The sequence below is a fragment of the Ornithodoros turicata genome, chromosome 1 (genome assembly GCF_037126465.1).
Source record: "Ornithodoros turicata isolate Travis chromosome 1, ASM3712646v1, whole genome shotgun sequence".
Taxonomy (NCBI): domain Eukaryota; kingdom Metazoa; phylum Arthropoda; class Arachnida; order Ixodida; family Argasidae; genus Ornithodoros; species Ornithodoros turicata.
The window spans coordinates 209,612,987-209,637,024 of NC_088201.1; the positions used below are offsets into that span (position 1 = coordinate 209,612,987).

Genomic DNA, 24,038 nt, shown 5'->3' on the forward strand with positions numbered 1-24,038 from the left:
GAGAAAACGTCATAGGTTGCAAGGTGCGCAGCGGCGCGTCCCTGGCAGCGCGTGAGCACCGTAGCATCGTAGCACCGCTCATCGCATAAGCACGGGCGTCGCTACGATGCTGCGGTGCTCACGCGCTGCCGGGAACGCGCCCAGCTCTCACCAACTCCCCATAGAGCCCATAGTATAGGTAAATTCACACAACACTGGGCACACGACCAATGAGAATGCAGCGATTGCTCCCTCAATCCTCTAATCAGAAGTATTTCATTATTGGAGATGTACTGCGATGAGCGTGGTTTGTTGAGCTTCCTCGGTTGGTCACTGTGTGACATGTGTAGCATCAGAGACTAAGAACAGTAAAATTTGCAAAGATATATCACTCAACATGATATCAGTACAATAACATGTCGTATAGGGAACAACTTGGGAGGGAATGATCTAATGCCAAGTAGGCTTAGTAAACGAAGCCCGCTCATACCATATATTAGTTTTTGCTGCACCGGAAGCAGGCAGAGTGAGGGGCGATGTTTTTCTCTTTTTATCTCTTTTTTTTTCTTTCTGCAATGCTTCTGCACTTCGTCAAAAGCTTCTGCGGACCATAAACTACAGACTCTAGAGCCCGTTCATAGCCGTGTATAGAGCTAAAAATATATAGTTTCCTTGCCTTCATCCTGAATTTGAAGAGAAGGGCTAACACAAGGGATTTTCTCTCCTTCCCCCTGCTTATCTCTTTCCATTTTCTGTTTCTCTCTCTCTCTTTTTTTTCTGGTACATGTAGTTTTTGGGCAATCCCAAAATTTCCTTCGGACCTCCAAAATAAAACCCCATTCCACATTTTAAATTGTTTGTTCAGTAAAATGTCTTGGGACTGATCTGACTCATATGCCCAGGCTATCGACAGCGCGATGATAGTGTAGCCGTTGAATTTGGCATCTGAATCTTGTCCGCCAAATTCTATAGTTGGAGAGCGCTATCAGGCCACACTTCAGCAAGAAGAAATTCTGTCGTGTTACTTTAACAGCCCGGCTGGAATCCTGTTGGAATCGGCAAAAGAACATATCGTTTCCTCCGTAATTACAGGCTATTCGTCCAAACTACATTCAGGAGGCACCAATCATTGTTCCTGCTGGTTTTGTTGTGATCTCTCACAAGGAGTTTTCCCGTCATCTCTTCCCAAAATGTGTAAAAATTGCTCTTTACGATACGCTAAACCTTGTGCATGGCACTGCACCACATCAGAAAACAATATAAGCATATTTCCTCGCCGAAAACGATCGAGCCATACGATTTATAGCATGTGTATCCCCCGGCTCTCATACTGCCAGAGATAATTTTAGATGATTAAAATACAGGATTTCTATACGTACGTCTCAAGTCTTATCTGTCTGCGCTGAAATAGAATGACCTCGTCATTTTATCTCTGTTCAAGTTAAAATCGCGCGTTTCGAAAGTTTCGTCCTCACGTAATAACTACGGAAAGGGTCATTAGCTTACAATATATCCCTGGATTGAGCGACTGTGCAACAAAATGCAATAATATGTTTCTCAACCATGATTGAGAGCCCCGAGTGAGAGCAAAATTAAAATTTTGCGTGTCAAAGAAAGACAACAATGAGAGTTGCAATATACGCGGAAAACCTTCAAATTTACGTTCACTGAACTGAAATGTGCCGGCTCAAATCATGAATCGCGTCGAGAATTGTTTCTGCTATGAACACGAAATGAACTTTGAAAAGTAGCCTATCAAATATTCCGTGAAAACACGCAGTGCTGCGGAAACGTTGTCTGCTCCACGAGCGTGTCTCCCCCCGAACGACGAGATCGCCCCTAGCGGGAGCAATTGTCCCTAAGAGACCTAGTCTATTGTATTCGAGCGGAGTTTCCTGACCAGAAAGAGTATTGAAGGACGGTGGTATAATGCAGTGAAATGGAGCAAATCCGAAAGGGTTGACTTGATAAATTCTATTTCTCGCGACTCGAAACTTGATAGAAGTGTTCGGAAAAACACCACCGAAACAAACAGCGTTGACCTCATAATTTCAGACAAGTACACTAGAACGCAATTTTAACACACCTTACATGTAGGCATGCTTCGCAAGACAACATGAATTGAATTGCGCATTGTCTCGAACGAGTCTTTGTACTTTTTTACGCCACGTGCCGGCAATAAAGAGCCACTGTATTTATTCGAGTTTGGCACAGTTGTCAGAGATATAGCCCCTCGTTTTACGTGGTATGGATTTTACCTGGATTGGATGGAGTGTTCACTGCCACCGTCCTTGAAGTAGCAGGCCGAGCGCGAAGGTGTGGCCTTCCCTATAACAACGTTGCCATCATGTTTTGCCCTGCAAACGAAGACGGTTTCCCCGGAGACCTTGCCTGCAGCCACAGCATTCTTGGGCATATTGCCGCAGCAAGCATCGACCTATTCGCACTGGCTTCGGCAGCTCGCCCCTGATAATCCGAAAATACGCATATAAGTAGCGAATAAATAGCGAATACTGTAGCAGAGCTGCTAGTAGCGCAGCTATGTACAGCACTGCTCGAAGCCACCCCTGCGCTTCCTTGCAGTTCAACAACTCCTCAAGTGGCTTGTTTCCTCTATATTCACACGAGTTGATGTCATCTGTCGACTGGATGATGTGTCGCCCTGAGACTGGGGGAAGAATGGGCGCACAGATGTATCGCTCACACTCTTTAAAAAAGGGTGTACTTTAACTCATTTTTTTGCCCCGTATATAACACCCTTTTGGAGAGTACAATTACTCTCAAAAAGGGAGACTCAGTAGTCAGAAAAGCTAGTGTATCTAGCAGTGCCTATCTAGCAAAACAATTGCTAGATACGCTAGCTAGCGTATTTAGCATCAACAAACAAGACCGCCCCCGTCCCCGCCCCATCCCGCTCTTGCGAATGTTAATTAGGGCTAAACCACGTGAGCGCCAGCCCACAGATACTGACCTCACTGTATCATCTGAGGAATTAACCACGTGGGCACCAGCCCACTTTCACGACTCCATGTGGTAAGCCATCCCTGCCACGTGCCTTTCTTAATATTATAATTAGGTGCACGCCCTACTGTGTTGGAGTAAACCACGTCAGAGTGATACCGACCTCACTGTGTCATCTGAAGAATTAACCACGTGGGCACCAGCCCCCATATCGTAAGCCAGCCTCCAGCAAGTCCCTCGCACGCGCAACACGCGCTTCTTATTATAATTAGGTTGCATGCCTACTGTAGATTAGAAGGAACTACATAAAAGCACAGTTGCAAGATCGTATTTTAATTATGACTGAACTACCCCCCAGTCCCACTACAGCAGCACCCCATCATCTCACGAAGGTTGAACCAGCCCACGAAGCTGTCGTTATACCCTTCTTAATAAGTTTACCTCCACCCTCTCGCAGATTTTAAACCTGACCAGTTGTGGCTGACCACGTGGGGGCACCAACCCCTTTGCTTGCCTGTAGGATAGTAGTAGGTACTGGACTCTCATGGTGCACACGCCTGTCCTGAACACGATTTAATTAGCAATTAGAGCTAATTGGGACCCCCCACATTAATCAGCACCCTCCAGGGAGCCACCACACTAATTGGGGAAAGTCTAACTCGTGTCCAGAACAGCTGAGCGTTGTGCACCATGAGAGTCCATAAAAAAGAAAAATAATAGGCAGAAAATAAAATAAAAAGATGGAAATAGAGTTGAGAGAAACAATTTATTCGAAAATCAACGATGCCGCGGCGAAGAAGCCGCTCCGCAACACCCGAGTGACCAGCGTCCGCCATGTTGGTAGTTTGCACCCAGCAGTTGCAGAGATCGACGACAGGTGGCCACTTAGTTGCAAGGCATCACACCAGATGGCGCCACCATCATAGCTCTAGACGAGAAAGACAGAACAAGATACTAGCGGCAGGTAAAAATGACAGCACTGCCAAGCAAGTCTAGGCATGCGAGAGAAAAGGTCTAACCGCTACTGCTAAACAGAAAACAGTACACATCGGGGAAATAGGCTTACGGGGACGATCGCTTAGGCCTAACCACAACACTACGCAGCTAACACAAGGCGGGAACCACACATCGCTAAACATGCGAGAAAAGGCTTAACACGAGCGCGGTCACCGCTAAACACGGCAAACATACGAGGAAAGAGGCTTACGGGGGCGATCGCTTAGGCCTAACCCCAACACTACGCAGCTAACACAAGGCGGGAACCACACATCGCTACACATGCGAGAAAAGGCTTAACACGAGCGCGGTCACCGCTAAACACGGCAAACATACGAGGAAAGAGGCTTACGGGGGCGATCGCTTAGGCCTATCCTCAACACTACGCAGCTAACACAAGGCGGGAACCACACATCGCTAAACATGCGTCAACAGGCTTGGACACCGCAAAACAAGTCTAAACATGCGAGAAAAGGCTTAACACGAGCGCGGTCACCGCTAAACACGGCAAACATACGAGAAAAGGAGCGCGTCAAATCACTCACCTTTTCCCCCGCGGCAACTTCCAGGCAGAAACTGAGCGAGCGCGGAGAACATACGTCTGCTCTCTACGAGATCCAGCCAGAAAGTGAGCGAGCGCGCGGAGCGCACGTCCGTCTTCCGCGACGGTCCGAGAGAAACTGAGAGAGGCGACGCGCAGCGGACGCTATGGATGCGCGCGCGCGCTCCTAGCGCCCCCTGCGCCGGCCGTGGGTGTTTTCGGTTTCGGCTCTCTGCTGCTGCGCGCGCGCTCCTAGCGGCGACGGGTGGCTTTTCAGTTTCGCTTTCATTCTCCGTTCTTTGCGCGCGCGCGTTTATCTGTATAAAGGCAGCGCGCACCGCGCTCGCGTCATCATTCTGACCGATACGTGGAAAACGCCATGTGTGGTTTATTCTCCTGCGTTTCTCGTCGTCGCAAGGAAAAGACAAAAAACGAAGAACTTCGCGAATTTATACGCGGCATCGTGGAGGAAGCCTTTCAAGTCCACCGTCTGGAATGGTTGCAAGCACGTCAAGAAATGTGTCAGGACAAGATGAAGACGCTCGACCGCATCTTAGCGGCGGACAGACTGGCGAAAAAGAAGTCCAACTTTAGCCTGGACAATCTGTATTGGGAACGCAGTTCCGATGTAGAGGACGACGACGACGAGGATGTGTAAATAAAAAGCGATGCATTTCTCTTCGAGTCTCAGTCTCTTCTTTCTCTTCGTGCAACGTGTACGCACGCAACATGTCTTCCCCCGAACCTTTTCGTTTCCGTCATCCCTTTCGCTGTATCTTAAGCGGCCCCTCCATGTGCGGCAAATCTACGTTCGTTGCTAACGTGTTGAGGAACCTGAACGACGTGGTGGACAAGCCCCCGTCACAAATATTCTACGTGCAGAAATATGCGTCGCCGAGCATGCAGGACGAATTCGGGGACTCCGTAAAATTTACCAAGGAGCTACCGCGAGAGTGGGACACGTCGCGCGCTACGCTGATCGTCGTGGACGATCACATGACCGACGCCGGTTCCTTGAAGGAGGTGACCGATCTTTTCATTCGGGGTTCTCACCACGCCAACGCGTCGATCTTCTTACTCGTTCAAAACATCTTTTTCGACAGTAGCCATTTTAGAACAATATCCTACAACGCCAGTTACGTCGTCCTGTGGCGCACCGTGCGCAGCGTGCACCAGATGGAACATTTCGGCCAACAGCTATTTGGCAGAAAAAGATTGGAGTATTTTCTGGACGCATATAAACAAGCAATGTCGTCGCCCCACGCATATTTACTCGTGGATCTTCACAACTATACGCACGAGGATCACAGGTTGCGTAGCAATATCTTTCCGGGAGAACGTCAATATATCTACGCTCCGAAATGAATCTCCGTCCTCACCTCACTTTACTCAAAGTACTCTCCACTCTACCCCCTCCACGCCGCCGCGACGTCTTGAGACGTTCGTCCTCGTCCGACATGAAACACCTCTCCGAAATTTGCCTCAATGTATTGAACGGAAAGGTGGCTCTAGCTCCAGATACGTTCACGCGTTTGAAGAAGCACAAACGCTTTTTACGACGGCTCGCCTACAAAAAGATTCACAAGAATCCGCAACGTTTGAAGCGCTATCTGTCTCAGCAGCGAGGACAGGGCGTTCTTTCGTCGGTGGTTCCTCTCCTGCTTTCCGCCGTGTTGAACCTTTTCGCCAATGGCCAAGAGAATTGAAGTGACCACCTCCATCGGAAACATTCTTTCCTCGAAGGAGAGTGACGACGTCAAAGTGAAACTCATACTGCAAGCACTGTATCGTATACTCAAGCAGTACGGATTTGACCCCTACGACAATAAAAACAAGGCGTCCGACGCTACAAATGACTTTGACTATTCGCTCCTCTCTCCAGAGGTGGACGAAGAGGAAGCGGAAAGGGTCGTCTCGGAATTAAAGAAGGTTCTTTCCTGGGATCGCGAGGGTTGTGTCTCCGTGTCGGGCAAGCCCATCAGACACTCCTCCGTTTACGAACTCGTCAATTATTTGTTGCAACGTAAGACGGGAAAGAAACCTTCCTGGTTCCCCAAAGTCTCGAAACTATTGCGTCTGATTTCTCTACCCAAATCTCGCGAGCCTCAACAGCAGCAGCAGCAGCAGCAGCAGGCCTCCATTGCGTGGACGACTTATGGAGGGATATGAGAAACCAGAGGGTGGTTTGGGGGGTGTGGAACGCTATAGAAAAGCGCATCACTTGAGCAAAAAGAAGGCTCTTGCCATTCTCAGAAAGCTGGATGCCTACACGCTTCACCATCCGGTCAGAAGAAAGTTTAATAGGAGACGCATCATCGCACTCAAGATCAACGACGTGTGGCAAATGGACCTCGCCGATTTTTCAAAATACAAGAGATTCAACGGTGGCTACCGCTACATTCTCGTGGCAATCGATTCCCTCTCCCGCTTTCTGCGCACCCTCCCGCTAAAGACGAAGCGCCCCACCGAAATGAAAAGGGCCATGATAAGACTTTTTCGGGGAGGTAACGTACCTACACGCATCTTTTGCGACAGAGGCGGGGAATTCTACAACAAGACCGTCAAGGAGTATCTCTCACGAAAGAAGGTACAGATGTATTCTACCTTCTCTCCAGTAATCAAAGCGTCGCAGGCAGAGCGCGTCATACGCACTTTACGCGACAGAATATTCCGTTATTTTAGAGTAACGGGAAAATACCACTTCGTTTCCGCGCTTCCCAAGATCGTGCGCGACTACAACACCACCAAACACAGGACTTTGGGCATCAGCCCGTCCGAAGTCACGCCCGAAAACGAATTGGAGCTGTTCAATAAGATAAATGGGAAGCCCGTCGTACCCTCCGTGAAAAAGAAGCTCAAACTGGGGGATAAAGTGAGGGTCCTACTTCACAGAAAAGGTTTTCATAAGAGCTCGGAAGGGAGTTGGTCGCCTCAGATTTTCACCGTCTCCCGCCTGAGAGACACCTCTCCTCCCGTCGTACACCTGGAAGATTACCGGGGTAAGGAAGTGAATGGATCTTTCTACCCGGAGGAGGTACTCGTCGTAACCCGAGACGCCAATCAGCCTTGGCCAGTAACGAAAGTGCTGAGGAAGAAGCAGGTGAACGGTCAGAGCTTCTCCTTGGTTCGCTGGTTCGGTTACGACAAAGAACACGACAGTTGGGTTCCGAGCAGCGACGTGGTCAAGATTGGGAAATGATGTCGGACATCTACGTCCACCTGCTCTCGAACGCCAGCATGGATAAGTTTCCCTCGAATAAACTCAACGCCTTCACGGTAGCTTTCGATAGTCCGCTTCAGCTCTCGAATCGGTATAAAGTCGGTCTGATGGATCTCAGCATAAGTAACGATTTTTTAAATATCGGCTACGAAAGGCAAGATGCGAAAATCGAGGTTTCTTTCGAGGATACGGTGGAAGCCGGCAGAACTTTTCGTGTCACCTCGGATCTCGAGAGGGATTTGGGAAAAGCCCTTTCGGAATTCGACGTTTCTTTCGCGTACAATAAATCGCGATACGACTTCGTCTTACCCGTGGACGTGAAAGCCGTGGAATTGGACCCTCGGCTCGCGCAAGCGCTCGACGCCTCGCTAGCGTCCCGCGAAGCAGGTCGTGCGGTGAAACCTCCCAAATTGAGCGAACGCGAAGCCACCTCCATCTTATTGGAGCACGCCGCACCCGTCGCTTTCGGCGACGTCACTCTGAATTCGGAAACCACGTCCCTACGGAACACACTCAACAAGTATTTCCAGACGCACAAGCTGGACGCCTCGCTAGAATTCGCGGATAACGTGTACTCTCTGAAAACACCGAAAGGGTTGCACGTACCGGAGCCCTTTGTCAAGCTGCTACATCTCACAGCCGTCGAGGGACACGAAGAAACGCTACGCGTCTCTCTCCCCGTAGCGCGCCAATTTTCTTTCACGATCAAGACGAAAATTCCTCGATCTTTGCAAGTACATCTGCCTCCCGGCTATTATGCGACGCCGCAAGCACTTCTAAATGCGATTAATCAGCGCGTAGGCGAACGCGCGCGCTTCAGCTTCGACGGAACCGAACAGAAATGTAAAATTCGACTTTCTGAGGGCACCTCCACCCTAAGACTTTCCGAGTACCTGGCCGTGCTTTTGGGCTTCGAATCGCGTACCGTGTTCACGGGGGATGAGGATGCCACGAGCTCCGTCGAGGTACTCCTGGAACCCCCGTTTCACAACATAATCGTCTACACAGATATCGTGGAACCCACGTACGTGGGGAGCGGGAAAAAACCGATATTAAAAATACTACCCTTTTATTACGAGAAAGACAAGCACGTCGTCACCTACACGTTAGATAACATCCAGTATTTTAACCTGTCTCAATTCGAAATTCCCTCAGTGACGATCGTTCTCGCGGACGAAACGGGAAGACGTTTGCCGTTGCGGTCCAAAGGCAGAACCAATCTAACGTTGCATTTCAAATATGTACCGTAATTCCCCCAAAATAATTCCCGTGTACACGGGACCCCTTTTCCAACGAGGGGGCGGTGTGTTGAGCAACATATCCAAGTTTATCGTTCCCATCTGGCAGCAAATAAAACCGATCGCCAAGAGAACGTTGAAGCGCTTGGCGCGGAATTTGGCCGATGGCGAAGGAATATCGCGCGCAGTAAAAAAGACGGCCATAGCAACGGGGAGAGACGTGCTGGATTCCATGGAGGGCTCTGGAAACAACAATGGAAGAAACGCCGCAAACGACAACAAAAGGCGCCGACACACGACGCACCTGCAGATATCTTTGGTACGCCGTGAAGGTCACACATCCGCTGTGCGCGCTCCGTCCATCATGACGTCAACGAAAGCAAAAATACAGACGCAACGGTCACCGCATTGTCTTACGAGTGACGTGATGATATTCGAACCCCCCTCCATTCAATACGGCGTGGAAGATACTTCGTACCAACTCTTTTATCCGGTCAACGGGGTAAATAATTCTGTGATCGAGTTTTGTATTCAAAATTTGCAAAGGGCACACTTGGATCTCTACGGCAGTTTCGTGTCTTTGACCGTGCGCATTGTTCGCGACGACGGGGAAGAAATGGACGAGAAAGATGTCGTTTTCCCAATAAACCACCTGTTGAGCGGCATGTTTAAGACGGTCACCGTTTACGCGAACAACAAGCTCGTCAGTTCCAACGAGTTGTACGCCTACAGGAGTATTTTGGACGTCGTGCTTCATACCACGCCCATGGCTCAAGAAACAGTGCACGCGGCTGGACTCTATGTCGAGGACGACGAACATTTAAAGGACGATTACGACGTCTCTTCTCGCGGTCCGAAACAACGTTACGAAGCGACGAAGGGTGGAAAATACTTTAACCTGGTCGGACAGATCAATACCGACCTGTTTCAACAGCCGCGCCTGATGGTACCTGCCGTCGAAATTCGCGTCGTTTTCCTGTTAAACAACGACGAATTTAAACTCGTATCGGTCCCCAAAGACAAGAAAACGTACAATTACGAGGTGGACATTAAAGAAATGACGTTACACTTGAAAAAGGTGACGCTGGCACCTTCCCTATTTTTGGAATACGAGCGGCGGCTTCAGACCACGCCGGCCATCTACGTGTTACGCGGATTGGAAACCAAGGTGCGGAGCTTGAGTGCCGGGAGCTTGGACGCTCACTTTGAAAACGTTTACCCAGAAAGGGTACCTTCCAAATTATGCGTCGCCCTGCTCGCCACGTCCGACTTTCTCGGCGACATCCAATCGAACCCCTACAAATTCCGTCATTACGACCTGTCTCATTCGATGCTCTCCGTGGACGGCCAGCAAGTGCGAGCCGAGTACGACTTTCAGAACGACCTCGTCAAAATTCCCTACTTTAACTTCTTGCAAGAACTGGGAGAGAAACATTTCAAGTATAGCTACGAGCGATTTAAAACGAACGGGTTCCTTCTCTACTTCAACTTGGACGTGGACAAGTGTTCTTCTCCTTCGCATTTGAACGAGTGGCGAAAAGGAAACGTTCGCCTGCAATTACGCTTCGCTAAAGCCCTTCCACACGCGGTCACCGTCCTCTTGATTTCCGAGTGTCCCAAGCTCATGTACGTCGACAAGGACCGTACGGTCACCTTCCCATAAGAAAAGATGTACGAGAGCGACATCTTGGAACTCGTGTCCCTGAACCCCCTCGCTTCCTCCATGCTGAGAGGCATTTGCGCTTCCGACGAAGCCTTCGTTTTAGGCAAGCCCGGCTATTTAATCATCAATACCGAAGAGCGAAGAAGGCGCGGGCAGCACTGGGTGCTCTACCTGAAAAACTACGACGGGTCTGCCGTGTTTTTCGACAGCTACGGACTTCCCCCCATCGAAGCAAACCTTCGAAAGACTTTACCTGTAGTGGACGAGTATAACGACAAGTGTATTCAATCGCCTTTTTCGCCTTACTGCGGGCTTTTTTGTATCTACGTAGCCACGTGCATGTCGAAACGCTACAGCTTGAAAAGTTGTGTATCCATGTTTTCCTGTAACCTCGAAGAGAATGACAAAACAATAAAACGTCTCCTCGTGAGCGAACTCGTTTCGTAAAAAATAGTATATTTATTCACGACATACACAAGACCCTTGCGAGACGATCTTCCAACGTGCTGACCCGACGCTCGCCGTCGTCGCCGGTCTGCACCGTGACCGCGAGGGATGTGTGGAGAAGCCAGTAGCGACGGACGATAGGTCGGTTGAAACCCGCGTTGATGAGACACGGGTCGACTGTCTCTCCTCGTCTATACTTCTCCAGCAGCTCGAGCTTGTAATCTACGAAACGCTTCATTTTCTTTGCAATCTTCCCGCTGACGGTGAACAGACGTAAGGGTATCGTCTTGAGAATCGAGCGAAAGTCTCCCTCGCAGCTATCGCCGTGAATATAATCGCGTAATCGCAGCAAGTCCCGATACATTCGTGTTTGCACAAAGGTGGCAAACCTCTGCTCGGGCGCCATCATGACTGAGACGGAATGAGAGTAGACAACCTTTTTTTTATTTCTCGTTACACATGAATTAGGCTCCAGCTTTGGTTTCGTAGCCGGGAAGGCAGCCCAAATACGGACGAAGGCTCGAGTCTAACCAATGGCTGGGGTTTCTCGACCAGAGTCCACCGCAACGACAGGTAGTCAGTTGATCGCCGATTCGCAAAAAGAAGGTCTTTGGAGGAGGCTTGAAGGTTAGGACCAGGGGTAGATCTCCCGTCAGTAGCCATTCGTAATCTGCAACGAAAGGAGTGTGAGAAACGCGTGTTTTTTTTTTTAACTCAAACACACGCACGTACAATCTTCTTCAGTCACAGAGTGACACTGATGGTCCATCTTCTCCATCTTCCTTCAATAGTCGAAGTCCTTCGCAACGTACGTCGAACGGTACCGTCCGACAGCCGAGAAACGGGCGAATCAATCGGTCCGTCCAATGCTTTTGCTCTGAAAAAATGTGAACGATTATAGAACGTATTAAAAAATAACGAGGAAGCGTACCTTTGGACCACAATCCACCACAATTGGTACAGAAGAAGCGGGCGCTGCCAATCTCCCGAAATATGTGAGGCGGGAAAAAACCGACTTCACGCGCAGCAAAAGTGTTGTACACTGGAAACGAAACTCTTCAAACATTTCGGCGATGATGACGTCATGGGTATTACTTACGAGGATCTACCAAGCTGATCATGATGGAATGACGATCGACCATTCGCTTCGACATTTATAGTAAAGCTTTGCCTCTCACTCTCTATGACGTCATTGAACGTGTTTGAACATGTTAAGACGTGTTTGAACATGTTTGGACGTGTTCAGACACGGGCGGCGAAGTCGCCCCTGGACACACTCGTTCCTCTCTCTTCCGCTCTATGACGTCATTGAACGTGTCTGAACATGTTTGGACGTGTTTGAACATGTTGTGACGTGTGTAGACACGAACCCCGCAATACGAAAAACGTCACGCAGTACGAATTAGACTAGTGGTTAGTGTGTCGCGTCCAGTGTAGAAGGATCCTGGGTTCGAATCCCACTCTGGGTCTTCTCGTCGTCATATACAAGTCGGCCCCGAGTGTTAGCTAGAAAATAGTGTAATGTTTTATTCAACGTCGATGGTATTATCATTGTCATATGCGACATCGCAAAAAGGCGCGAAAGACGGAAGGCGGGGTGGTCAAAGTACAGACGACACCGTTGCAATGCGAGGAGGAGGAGAGCGGTGTAGCGACTATAAAAGGTGCGCTGGTTCTACGACGATTGATCGAAAGCCCACGAGGGGCACCCATCCACGACACGAGGCGTTTCGTGGACCAAAATGTAAGTCGACCGTCTCTGCTGTGAGAGTGTATTCTATGTATAGCATTGTTTTTTCAGGAACCAATAGCCGCTGTCACCGCATGACACTGAACACAGGAACTCACCCCATCCTCTCTCATCATCAATCTCAAGCGTTCCTCAACTGAAGGGAAAAGTGAGCATTGTTTCGTGAGAGGAAATCTCGTACTGATTTTGTTTGACCGCAGTGCCACGCTGTCTCGTATGTCAGTACGACCCCATCGATGCCATGCTCGTGGCCGTAGAAAGAGAGCACGAAGCTAGAATAGAGAATCTCGGTAATAGCCCAGTCGTCCTTTCAGATGACGACGACGACGACGACAGAGTCAGTAGTCCGCCTTTCGTAATACCTGAAACGGACGACGACGACGAACCCCTAGATGGACATGACAATGCAGACGAATTGCTCATGTGGGAAGGGGATCAGTCGTATGCAGATTTCATTCCTCTGTCTGGTAGGGTTAGAGATGAATCACCAGATGCAAGCCCAGAATTTCAAAACGAAGCTGAGCCTGTCGAGGGACGTAGAATCGTTGAATTGCGAGAACACGTCGTAGAGAATCATCCCTCCGTCACGGAGAGACGATTCCTTCCTTTTTTTGTCACAGATGAGGCATTTGACGGAACGGCTACTAGGTACACGCTTCTCTGTTCCCCACACGACGACAACGTCGACGATTTGCGACTTTATCTACCGAGCATAGCTCCAGTAATCACGCGCGTCCTCGAAGCTTATCCCATGCCTTTCAAATTTTGTCTGTGCTCGAAGGTGCTCATGATTAAGGACGGAGCCGATGGGTTGACTTCTCATCTCCTCCACGTGAACCTTCACTTGAGAGTGGTGCATAACCGCCAAGAAATCGAAGGCGCGATAAATGCTGCCATCGCAGAGTCCTCGCAACGCGTAGAAAACTATGCGACAGAAGGGTCTGGTTTCACCTCGAACGACGTCCAATGTGTCGACTTAAAACTAACGCGCTTAAAACCGAAGCGGATTGGGTGCACGATCGAGCTTCCCGAGCTGCTAAAAAGAAAACGAAAGACTCTCACAAACGTCAAACTTCCGCCGAATCACGAAAACGAGTGTTTCAAGTATAGCGTGCTGGCACTCTTGCATCCGTTGAGAAACAACCCAAACGATTATGTTAGATACCGCAAGTACATGAATCCTTCGAATCCGGAGACGCGCGTAACGTACTGGCCGCCCTGCTTCCCAGTCACTTACGAAGACATTTCCCTGTGGGAGAGAAAAAACAAAATCTCCGTGTACATCTACGTGTTCGACGAGCAGACGAGTTCGATATCTACCGGACGGGTTCCCTGTACGCTCTATGAAGATAAAGTCCACTAACTCGAGGTTAGAGAGCATTTCTATGGAATCAGAAAATTTAGCACTTTCATGGGACGAAGTGACTACTTTTATTGCGAGAAATGCACGTCCGGTTACGGGACGAGAGAGGCATTGCAGCAACACGAACGTCTGTGTCGCGACGTAAACGAAGTGATTCTCGAAATGCCAAAAGCGGGGGAGTGTGTCTCCTTCAACAAGATACAGTACATGCATCCCTATCCCTATTTCGCGGTGTTGGACACGGAGAGCGTCTTGGAAAAGGACGCACTCGTTAAGGACGCTGTGAGTGTGCACAGGATGAGCTCGTACTGCATCGTTGTAGTGAGAAGTTGGGACGGAAAAATACTAGGCCTAGATGGCTATTTGGGACCCAACGCGGCAGAGAAATGCTTGCTCTCGCTCAAGCGATTTAGCGATCAAATCGATAGGTTGAACAGTTGTCCCGCGCCGTTGGTCATGAGTATGGAAGACCACTTTCGGCACGCGAGCGCTACGCACTGCGAATTTTGTGGAATCGAATTTAACCGACATACGCGGAAGGTATCGCATCACGACCACACCTGCTTCGTAGAGCCCGGTTCTTCGAATTTTGTCGCGACGCTGTGTGATACGTGTAACCTTACGTGTCGTAATACCAAAGAACTCGTCGTGTGCGTGCACAACCTGCAATACGATTTGAGCTCCCTTCTCCGCCACATGCACGTTCTAAATCTGGGCGAGCCGTGGATCTTAGCTTCGAGTACGGAAAAGATAAGAGGGTTCAACATTGGCGATCTCCATTTCCGCGATACCACGCAGTTTTTCAACCTGTCCTTGGCGAACCTGGTGGAAACCCTGCTCGCGAGCGGTGGCGAGAGCGCGTTTCATTGTACCCGCCAAATGTATGGTGACCGTTTCCGGCGCCTCCTCAGGAAGGGCATTTACCCGTACACCTTCGTCGACAGTTTCGAAGCGTACAATTTGCCCGCACTACCGCCAAAGGAAGCTTTCAAAAGTGACCTGAACGACCAAGAGATCACGGACGAGGACTATCAGTACGCCCTAGAGATTTTCGAATTGTTCGAATGTAAGAACCTCGGTGGTTACACGCGTCTCTACGTCACGCTCGACGCCTGTCAGCTCTGCGACGTCGTGCTGTATTTCAGGAAGATCGCGCTAGAGACGGATGGGATGGATATCCTACGCACCGTGTCCCTCGCCAGCTACGCGTGGGGTAGCGCTCTGAAGCTCACCAAAGTCAAACTCGAGCTCATGAGCGATCGCGAGATGTACGAAACGATCGAGAAGGGAATCAGGGGAGGCATTTGTAACAGCTTCCACAGATACTGTCGGGCTAATCACGAGGGGTGCGACGATTACGATCCCCAGCAAGAAAAGACTTTTATCCAGTACCTCGACGTGAATAGTTTGTACCCGTACACGATGACTTTCCATCTCCCGACAGGTGGTTTTGAGTGGGTCGATCCTTCGAGGTGGAGCGAGATTGATTTTCTCAACATTCCTCACGATTCGGAAGTGGGTTACGTATATGTGGTAGACTTGTTGTATCCCGAAGAACTGCACGCGCTCACCAGGGATTTTCCCCTGGCACCCGAACACAGGTGCGTGGACGAGAACGAACTGTCCCCCTACCAGCGACACCTGAAAGATGCGTTGGCGCTGAACGCCCCTCCCACAAAGAAACTCTTGCTGACGTGCTATGACAAAGAACGCTACGTCGTTCATTATGCATTGCTCGCTCTGTACGTGAGGTTGGGCATGAAAATAAAACGTGTTCACAGCATCCTCTCGTTCCGCCAAGACGACTTTTTGCGAACCTTCGTGCAGAGAAACGTCGCGTTGAGGAATGCCGCGAGCACGAAATTCGAGAGACTTCTGTACAAAACCATGTCGAACAGCACGTTCGGTAAGTCGATACAAAATGTGAGACGCATGAAAAGGTACGCAATAGCCTACGACAAAGAAAGTGCACTACGAAAGGCTAGCTCCGTCGACAGTCAGCATTTTCTCATTCTGAGTGACAAGTGCATCTTGTACGAGATGAAACAACGCCGCATCAAATGCACGCACCCCCTTTACGTGGGCTTTGCCATTCTTGAAATATCCAAAGTCCGAATGTACAGCTTCATCTACGAGTCGCTCTTTTCTCGCTTGACATGTCCAGTGCAATTGATCTATAGCGACACGGACAGCGTAATTTTTTCTCTCACGTGTGAAAGCCTGGAAGAGCAGCTGATGAAGATTGAGAGTGAGTTAGATCTGTCTTCCTATCCGCCAGACCACCCACTTTTCAACGACGAGCACGCGAACCAGATGGGGTACTTCAAAGACCGGAGTTATTCAGGAAGTCGTAGCCATCCGAGCGAAAATGTACAGCATTCTCTTGGCTGGGTCACACAAACAGATCGCGAGAGCCAAAGGAGTTAAGAAAGACGTGGTGCGGAAACATTTATTGCACGAAGTGTACCGAGATTCTCTGTTCAATGAAAAGGCGGTCTCTCAGAAGCAGTGCACCATCCAGAGTATAAAGCAAACGATGTACACCATTTCGAGACTCAAGAAGAGCTTGGTCCCCTACGACGACAAACGCTATCTCGTGGATGCCGTACACTCCTTCCCTTATGGGAGCTGCGAATACGGTAAGCTTTACGGGTGTTTTGACGCGTATCGCATTACGATAGTACTCCCTCTTTGTGCAGCACCGGAAAACCCGGAAGAGAGCCCGAGACCGTCGACGTCAGGCATCGAGTAACCGTTGAACAAAGAGCTGCACGCGCATGTAATCGAGAATAAAAGTTCTAGTCGAGACATGCTTCTCTCTCTCTCTCTCTCTCTCTCGCAGACAGGAGAAGCACGGGACATCGTGGCAGTGTGGTAGCGGAATGGGTGTACGAAAAGAATGACCATTCCGTCATCGTGCTGGCGCAGTGACCCGCGCAATGACGGCGCTGCGATGAAGATTCCCCTTTTCTGGCACGTCTGATCATCTCGTAATGCTGCGTTCGTGAGATCAGACAAGGGAGGGAGGGTGCAGGCATCTATTGACCAAGTCCTTTGTATGTATTCAATAAAGATGTTTCAGTGAAAGAACACACAGAGTCTCGTCAAAGTTATTCGGACTGTTTAATGCGTTGCATGTCAATAACCAATCGGTATTTCAATAAATCAATGACAAAATTGGCGATGTAGACTGCTTGCAAATGTCGCTGCTTCCGCAGGGCGTGCTTAATATGAGCGATGGCACGAGCGAGAAGGTCCACGATGTCTGCAGCGATGTAGTTGAATTCTGCGTTGGCCAAGCTCACAAATTCGCACATTAGTCCCAGGGGTCCGTCTGGAACCGTTATGCAGACGTTCTTGTAACGGGCGTAGATCCGACGCACCATCTCCTGCAGTGGCCCCGGCGAGATCTCTCCTATATTGCCAAAGCCTACCATGTCTATCACGTAGCGAAAAGCAGTGATGACGAGCTCGTTGCGGGGACTTTCGCCGTTGAAACATTCCTTCTCCACTTCTTCCCAAGAAGCGTGGGTGCGGGAACAATTTTGTAAAGAGTGGTAGCTGAACATCTTCACGTAGTGATGACGCGAGCGCGGTGCGCGCTGCCTTTATACAGATAAACGCGCGCGCGCAAAGAACGAAGAATGAAAGCGAAACTGAAAAGCCACCCGTCGCCGCTAGGAGCGCGCGCGCAGCAGCAGAGAGCCGAAACCGAAAACACCCGCGGCCGGCGCAGGGGGCGCTAGGAGCGCGCGCGCGCATCCATAGCGTCCGCTGCGCGTCGCCTCTCTCAGTTTCTCTCGGACCGTCGCGGAAGACGGTCGTGCGCTCCGCGCGCTCGCTCACTTTCTGGCTGGATCTCGTAGAGAGCAGACGTATGTTCTCCGCGCTCGCTCAGTTTCTGCCTGGAAGTTGCCGCGGGGGAAAAGGTGAGTGATTTGACGCGCTCCTTTTCTCGTATGTTTGCCGTGTTTAGCGGTGACCGCGCTCGTGTTAAGCCTTTTCTCGCATGTTTAGACTTGTTTTGCGGTGTCCAAGCCTGTTGACGCATGTTTAGCGATGTGTGGTTCCCGCCTTGTGTTAGCTGCGTAGTGTTGAGGATAGGCCTAAGCGATCGCCCCCGTAAGCCTCTTTCCTCGTATGTTTGCCGTGTTTAGCGGTGACCGCGCTCGTGTTAAGCCTTTTCTCGCATGTGTAGCGATGTGTGGTTCCCGCCTTGTGTTAGCTGCGTAGTGTTGGGGTTAGGCCTAAGCGATCGCCCCCGTAAGCCTCTTTCCTCGTATGTTTGCCGTGTTTAGCGGTGACCGCGCTCGTGTTAAGCCTTTTCTCGCATGTTTAGCGATGTGTGGTTCCCGCCTTGTGTTAGCTGCGTAGTGTTGTGGTTAGGCCTAAAAGATCGTCCCCGTAAGCCTATTTCCCCGATGTGTACTGTTTTCTGTTTAGCAGTAGCGGTTAGACCTTTTCTCTCGCATGCCTAGACTTGCTTGGCAGTGCTGTCATTTTTACCTGCCGCTAGTATCTTGTTCTGTCTTTCTCGTCTAGAGCTATGATGGTGGCGCCATCTGGTGTGATGCCTTGCAACTAAGTGGCCACCTGTCGTCGATCTCTGCAACTGCTGGGTGCAAACTACCAACATGGCGGACGCTGGTCACTCGGGTGTTGCGGAGCGGCTTCTTCGCCGCGGCATCGTTGATTTTCGAATAAATTGTTTCTCTCCACTCTATTTCCATCTTTTTATTTTATTTTCTGCCTATTATTTTTCTTTTTTATGGACTCTCATGGTGCACAACGCTCAGCTGTTCTGGACACGAGTTAGACTTTCCCCAATTAGTGTGGTGGCTCCCTGGAGGGTGCTGATTAATGTGGGGGGTCCCAATTAGCTCTAATTGCTAATTAAATCGTGTTCAGGACAGTTGGGCGTTGTGCACCATGAGAGTCCAGTACCTACTACTTAGGATGCACTCACTGAATGTCATCTTAATTGTGTAGTTCCATCAGAATGATATACCTCTTGTTTTAAACAAACTACGTTAACAATGTATAATTAGCTTAGTTATGAAATCAGAAATGTGCCATAACCGTTCATCCATCTAAGGATCTTAGTAAAAAATGAAATAATAATAAGATTACGAAGATTAATTCTTTATGGATAGTTGCACAATTCTTACTCGATCCTGCAAAAGCGTATACGAAGAGGGGAGTCAAGTCCTGTAGATCCCATAAACAAATACAGAGGAAGCGTGGACCTCCACGCGAAAGCTTGTACAAATTAAACTTAAACAAAAATCTTCAGTGTCGGCTTCTGTATTTTGTTTATTGGATCCCTGCAAGGATAAAACGATAGCTCAATTCATACATGGCCACAACATTGTTCAAATATTTTTTTTTTTCTTATTACGTTTTAAAGTCGACAAGTAGGACACCTCGTTATCGTCTGCCTAATGGAAATGGTTGATGAGCCAATCGACTCCTTCCGAAGTGCGAGGAGACAGTATATACTTAAACTTCAGAGCGCTAAGAGCGTAACCGAAAAAAAAAACAAAAACAGCTAGAGCCTACAGCTCTGACCTTCGACAACCGTTCAAAAAAAAAAGAAAAATGCACCGGCCCTCGCCACAACATCGTTGCGAATTGCAAGGATATGGCATAGCTAGTATTGAGAAGTGATTATGGACAGGGTGCTAAGGGCGTGTAACCGACAAAAGGCTTACCGCTTCGAAATTCGACATCCGACGCATCATGGGGGAACATCATGATATTCATTGTAGAGATTTCATTAAACATGCTTGGACTTGCAGTCGACCAGGCTACCTCTCCCCATTAATCCGTTTTTGTGTACGACACGGATTAACTCTCGAGAAATGATAAGATCACTTTTTCCGTGTTCCATTAAGATGTTGTTGTGTTAGCGACGCTTTGCATATTAGACGACGGGATGGCTGAAGGTCACGCCAGGGGAATGAACGTGTAGTATATTTCTATTGTCGGGAAAAACTCACGTGACCTCTGACGTCGGGCCAATCGTTGGGCCTCGGTAGAGAAGTTTTTTGCTTTCTTTTATTTTGTCTCCCTGGGTGACGTAAAGCGACGCTACCGAGGCGTTCTTTTTCCCTTTCCCCTCTGTTCTCTCCCCCGCTTTGGCGGTTCTGCCGTTCTGCATTTTCGTTCGCATGCATCCAGTGAAATAAATAAAACGCCGAAGCGTTGGCTCTTTCTGTTGCACAAGGTGTTTTATTTTTCGGGATTGGTATTTCCAAATCATACATATGCAGTCTTCTGTATCTGCGCGAAACACAAACTTCACATGAACATTGTTTCTGAAGTTCGACTAATATGCCGAAGCAACTTCGCCTTCACTGTTAGCTGATGTCTCACGTGGAAGATTTCACAGTAGATCAGTAAATTCACTGCACAGGAACACACATTCACAAATCCAGCATGACAGAAAACATGTCCATATTCCTTTGCTGCTTGTGTAGTGGCACATGTCAAGGCTGACCCGTCACAAAGGAACCTGTGCTGCTGCTAAACCAAAAGATGATGTTCCAACCACTCAGAGTGGCATATCCATTCTATTGCGTCCATGCAGATGCTTTTCTGAAGCAGATATGAGTTGAGCAGTACCTAGTTGATACCTGAGCAAGAAAGGCCAGAACAGGGATCAGAAAACGTGAAAACTAAAAATTCTACCGGCCGAAATGTTGCGTATATGCCACAGGTGCGGTGCTATGCTATGTTACTCTAAGCGGCAGAATGGAATAGGAACTGACTTACCTGCCATCGAGTGGAAAAACACAGATGCTTCTTGAATCGTTGTCGCGCCAAGCAAGCGAAGCAGTCCTGCCTTCCACTTATCTATCACTGAATTTACTTGCAGAAGTATCCAAGAGGATTCGACTTTTGCAGAGTCGGTATCGACGGGCACTAAAAACCATCCAAAGCGGCACCGGCAAAGATGCTTTGCGTGCGTCCCTGCTGCACCATATATTTCGAAACTTTACGGCGACCCGCTCCGGCACCCCAGACACGGCGGTGCCGGCTTTCCCGCGCCACGAAGAGAGGTTACAATTTCAAACCGACCAATGAGCGCTCGCTTACCAGAGGAGCGGCCGCAGGAGCCAATGGGATGCTCTCGGTAGAGAACTCGTGCTTCGACGTAAAAATTTTGACGTTTCATGACGTTTCATGACGCGAAAGGCTCGCAGCGCCTCACTTTAGTCCGCAAAGGAACTCGCGAGTTTCATCCCCTTGGTCACGCTGTTTCCACTCAGACTGTGATATCTCTTCTACTGATTTGCATGAGTAGGCGAGCAAGTCGAATAAACGCTCGAAGATACACGATGTTATTGCAATAGCAAGCATTTGCATATAAGACAACTCGTTGGATAAAGGTCGTACCTTTTTACTCTAGCCGGTGTCGCCTTTGCAACTCGAAGACAGGAAAAATAATTACTATGCGATACATGTTGCGCCGCAGGAAAAAGAAGAAGAAAAAAAGACGCAGTATACTAATGACAGCTACCTCCATGCTGACTGCTTTGATTTCTGAACAGAGCGAGCCAGCCCGGGTAAAGCCGTAATTACCTTTCAAGGATAAACGATAATATCACTTTCCTCATCACGTCTTTGGGGCGAGACGGTCGACGCTGCAGTCTCATAGGCAAACGAAGCGACTTCTATATAAGACGGTTCGTCCGCAACGCTTTCCGGACTGAGCTGGAATGCCAAGTGAATGCCACTTGATTGTTTTCAGGTGGATTCACTTGACATTCCAGCTCAGGTTTTTCCGTGCGGGTGTTTGACTGGAAAAGCAGACTAAGGTGAGTACATGCTTTTTTCTTTTCTCTTGTTATAAGTTCTTCCCCTGTGAGCGTGCAAGGTCACAGCCATTTATGGAATGCATGTACATGAAAGAAAAAAAGAAAAGAGGTTCATTCCTTCCCACTGCCGACATGCAAATCTTTGTGATTTTAAAGTGCACCTTCTTAGATCGTCGCAGTAGATGAAATGAAAAATAAACGATTGCAAACAGTACAACATTATTTTTTTATTTAGGACATTGCATTGCGTTGTATGTTTTGGAGGACATTGCTAATTTACAAGTCGGCTTCACCTAACTTCTACGTGCGTTGCAGGAAGTCAACGTTAGGAAATGTTCAGTCTTGCTGGATTGCTTGTTTCTTTGCATTTCAATTCAGCGGAACGGTGTTTTTTTTTTAATTGTTTGACTTTGGTTCTTCATAAAACATATTTTCCAGTTCATCGTCTTTGTTGTAACTACTCCGACGAGGTTGAAGGGCCATCTCACATTTTGGGCTTGTAAGATCGACTTCTTCTAAGCATTTTTTAGCTTCTCTCTTTCATTTCATGTTCGGGTAACAACAGAACACTTCACCTGTACGTCAATGGCAAACAGGTCAGAAAGAAAGGAATGTGTCTACCTTCATTTGTGAGATGTAGCTAGTCTTCACCCAACTCCTACGTGCATTGGGGGAAAGCCTACTTTAGGAAATGTTCAGTCTTGCTACTGCATGTTTCTTTGCATTTAAACTTAGCGAAACGGTGTTTTTTTGTTTAATCGTTTGGTTTTGGTTTGACATAAAACATATTTTCCAGTTCATCTTCGTTCTTTTGCTGTAACTACTCCGAGGAGGTTGAAGGGAAGAGTTTGAGATCTTCCTTGACAACAAGGCAAAAATGTGTGCCATACAATGGAGAAGAGGTGGAAAACTTTTTTTTTTCAAGTTAATCCACTCGGGATTCCAGATGAAGATTTTTTTCTCCGTGAGAGTGTTTGACTGGAAAGACAGACTGTGGTAAGTACATGGATTTGCCCTCCTCTTTTGCAATACATATATATATATATATATAATGCTTTTCTATTAACATGCAAGTCATTTATGGAAATGCAAATATGAGGAACGACAAGGTTTCATGCCTCCCGCTTTCAGTGGCGACATGCAGGTCTTTGTGATTTAAGGAATGCTTTCCTAGTCCATCACAGGAAGTGAAAACGTTTGCAAACAGTTCCATTTTTTTTAATTTAGGTACAAGGACAGTGAGATCACAGCCCTTTTAGATAGTGAGATTCCATAGCCAGAGTGATGTCGACCAATTGTTCTGCCAAGAGAGTAAATGTTGCCTGGGCAGCGGCGAAGTTTTAACTCACGTTCTAAGCACAAACAGCATACATCTGAGCATTCGTTATCGTAATAGGTCCTTGTAAGATTGGCTGTCTCTAAGCATTTTTGCAGCTGGCGTGTTTCATTTCGTGTTAGGGTAACACCAGAACGCTTCGGTTTACCGTTTTCACTCCAAATGCGTACCACAAGCACGTCAGAAGGGCACGAATGTACATAAACATATTTTTCCAGTTCAGCTTCTTTGCTGCAATTGCCCTGATGAAGCTGAAGGGAAGAGGATGGAAGCTTCGTTAGCTCGATGATCACCACAACAAGCAAAAACGTGTGCCACATAACGGAGAAGAGAACACACAAACATCTATCCATGTCTGTTCACTCACAATGAAATGAGAGGGCTTAGTACAAATGTACATTTTTATTTCCCTGATATACGAGCGGTGATTATTTTTTTATGCTCCATTGTGCACCAGTCGATGTTTGAAGAGGTCAAGTGTTAGCTTGCTGATGTAGCCTGTTAAGTAGTGCCAACCTTCAGACTCGGCTTGTTCCATGAAACATAGACTCTCGGCAGCAAGATGCATAGCGTCAACCTCGTCAGCATATGTCAAAATTTCGTCCACGTGACGTGACCATTCAGCAAGTAAGGCGAAAGGTGATTCCGAGGCAAACGTACAGGCGGTGTGAACTCTGGCATACATTGTTTTTGCAGTTTTCCAAGTAACCCTGTCAGGAGGTTG

General features: G+C 48.4%; 3 long non-coding RNA genes across 3 annotated transcripts; 1 reads left to right on the plus strand and 2 right to left on the minus strand.

Moving 5' to 3' along the window:
* Positions 1–3,687: 3,687 nt before the first annotated feature.
* Positions 3,688–4,649, minus strand: LOC135375950 (uncharacterized). The gene is made up of 2 exons (XR_010417453.1): positions 4,482–4,649; positions 3,688–3,868 (listed from the first exon to the last, which is right to left on the minus strand). It is a non-coding gene; the product is annotated as an uncharacterized LOC135375950 (long non-coding RNA).
* A 6,851-nt stretch (positions 4,650–11,500) lies between these two features.
* On the minus strand, positions 11,501–12,312 carry LOC135375957 (uncharacterized). The gene is made up of 3 exons (XR_010417455.1): positions 11,977–12,312; positions 11,778–11,922; positions 11,501–11,715 (listed from the first exon to the last, which is right to left on the minus strand). It is a non-coding gene; the product is annotated as an uncharacterized LOC135375957 (long non-coding RNA).
* Positions 12,313–17,977: 5,665 nt separating this feature from the next.
* LOC135375962 (uncharacterized) lies at positions 17,978–18,881 on the plus strand. The gene is made up of 2 exons (XR_010417457.1): positions 17,978–18,087; positions 18,701–18,881. It is a non-coding gene; the product is annotated as an uncharacterized LOC135375962 (long non-coding RNA).
* Positions 18,882–24,038: the final 5,157 nt, after the last annotated feature.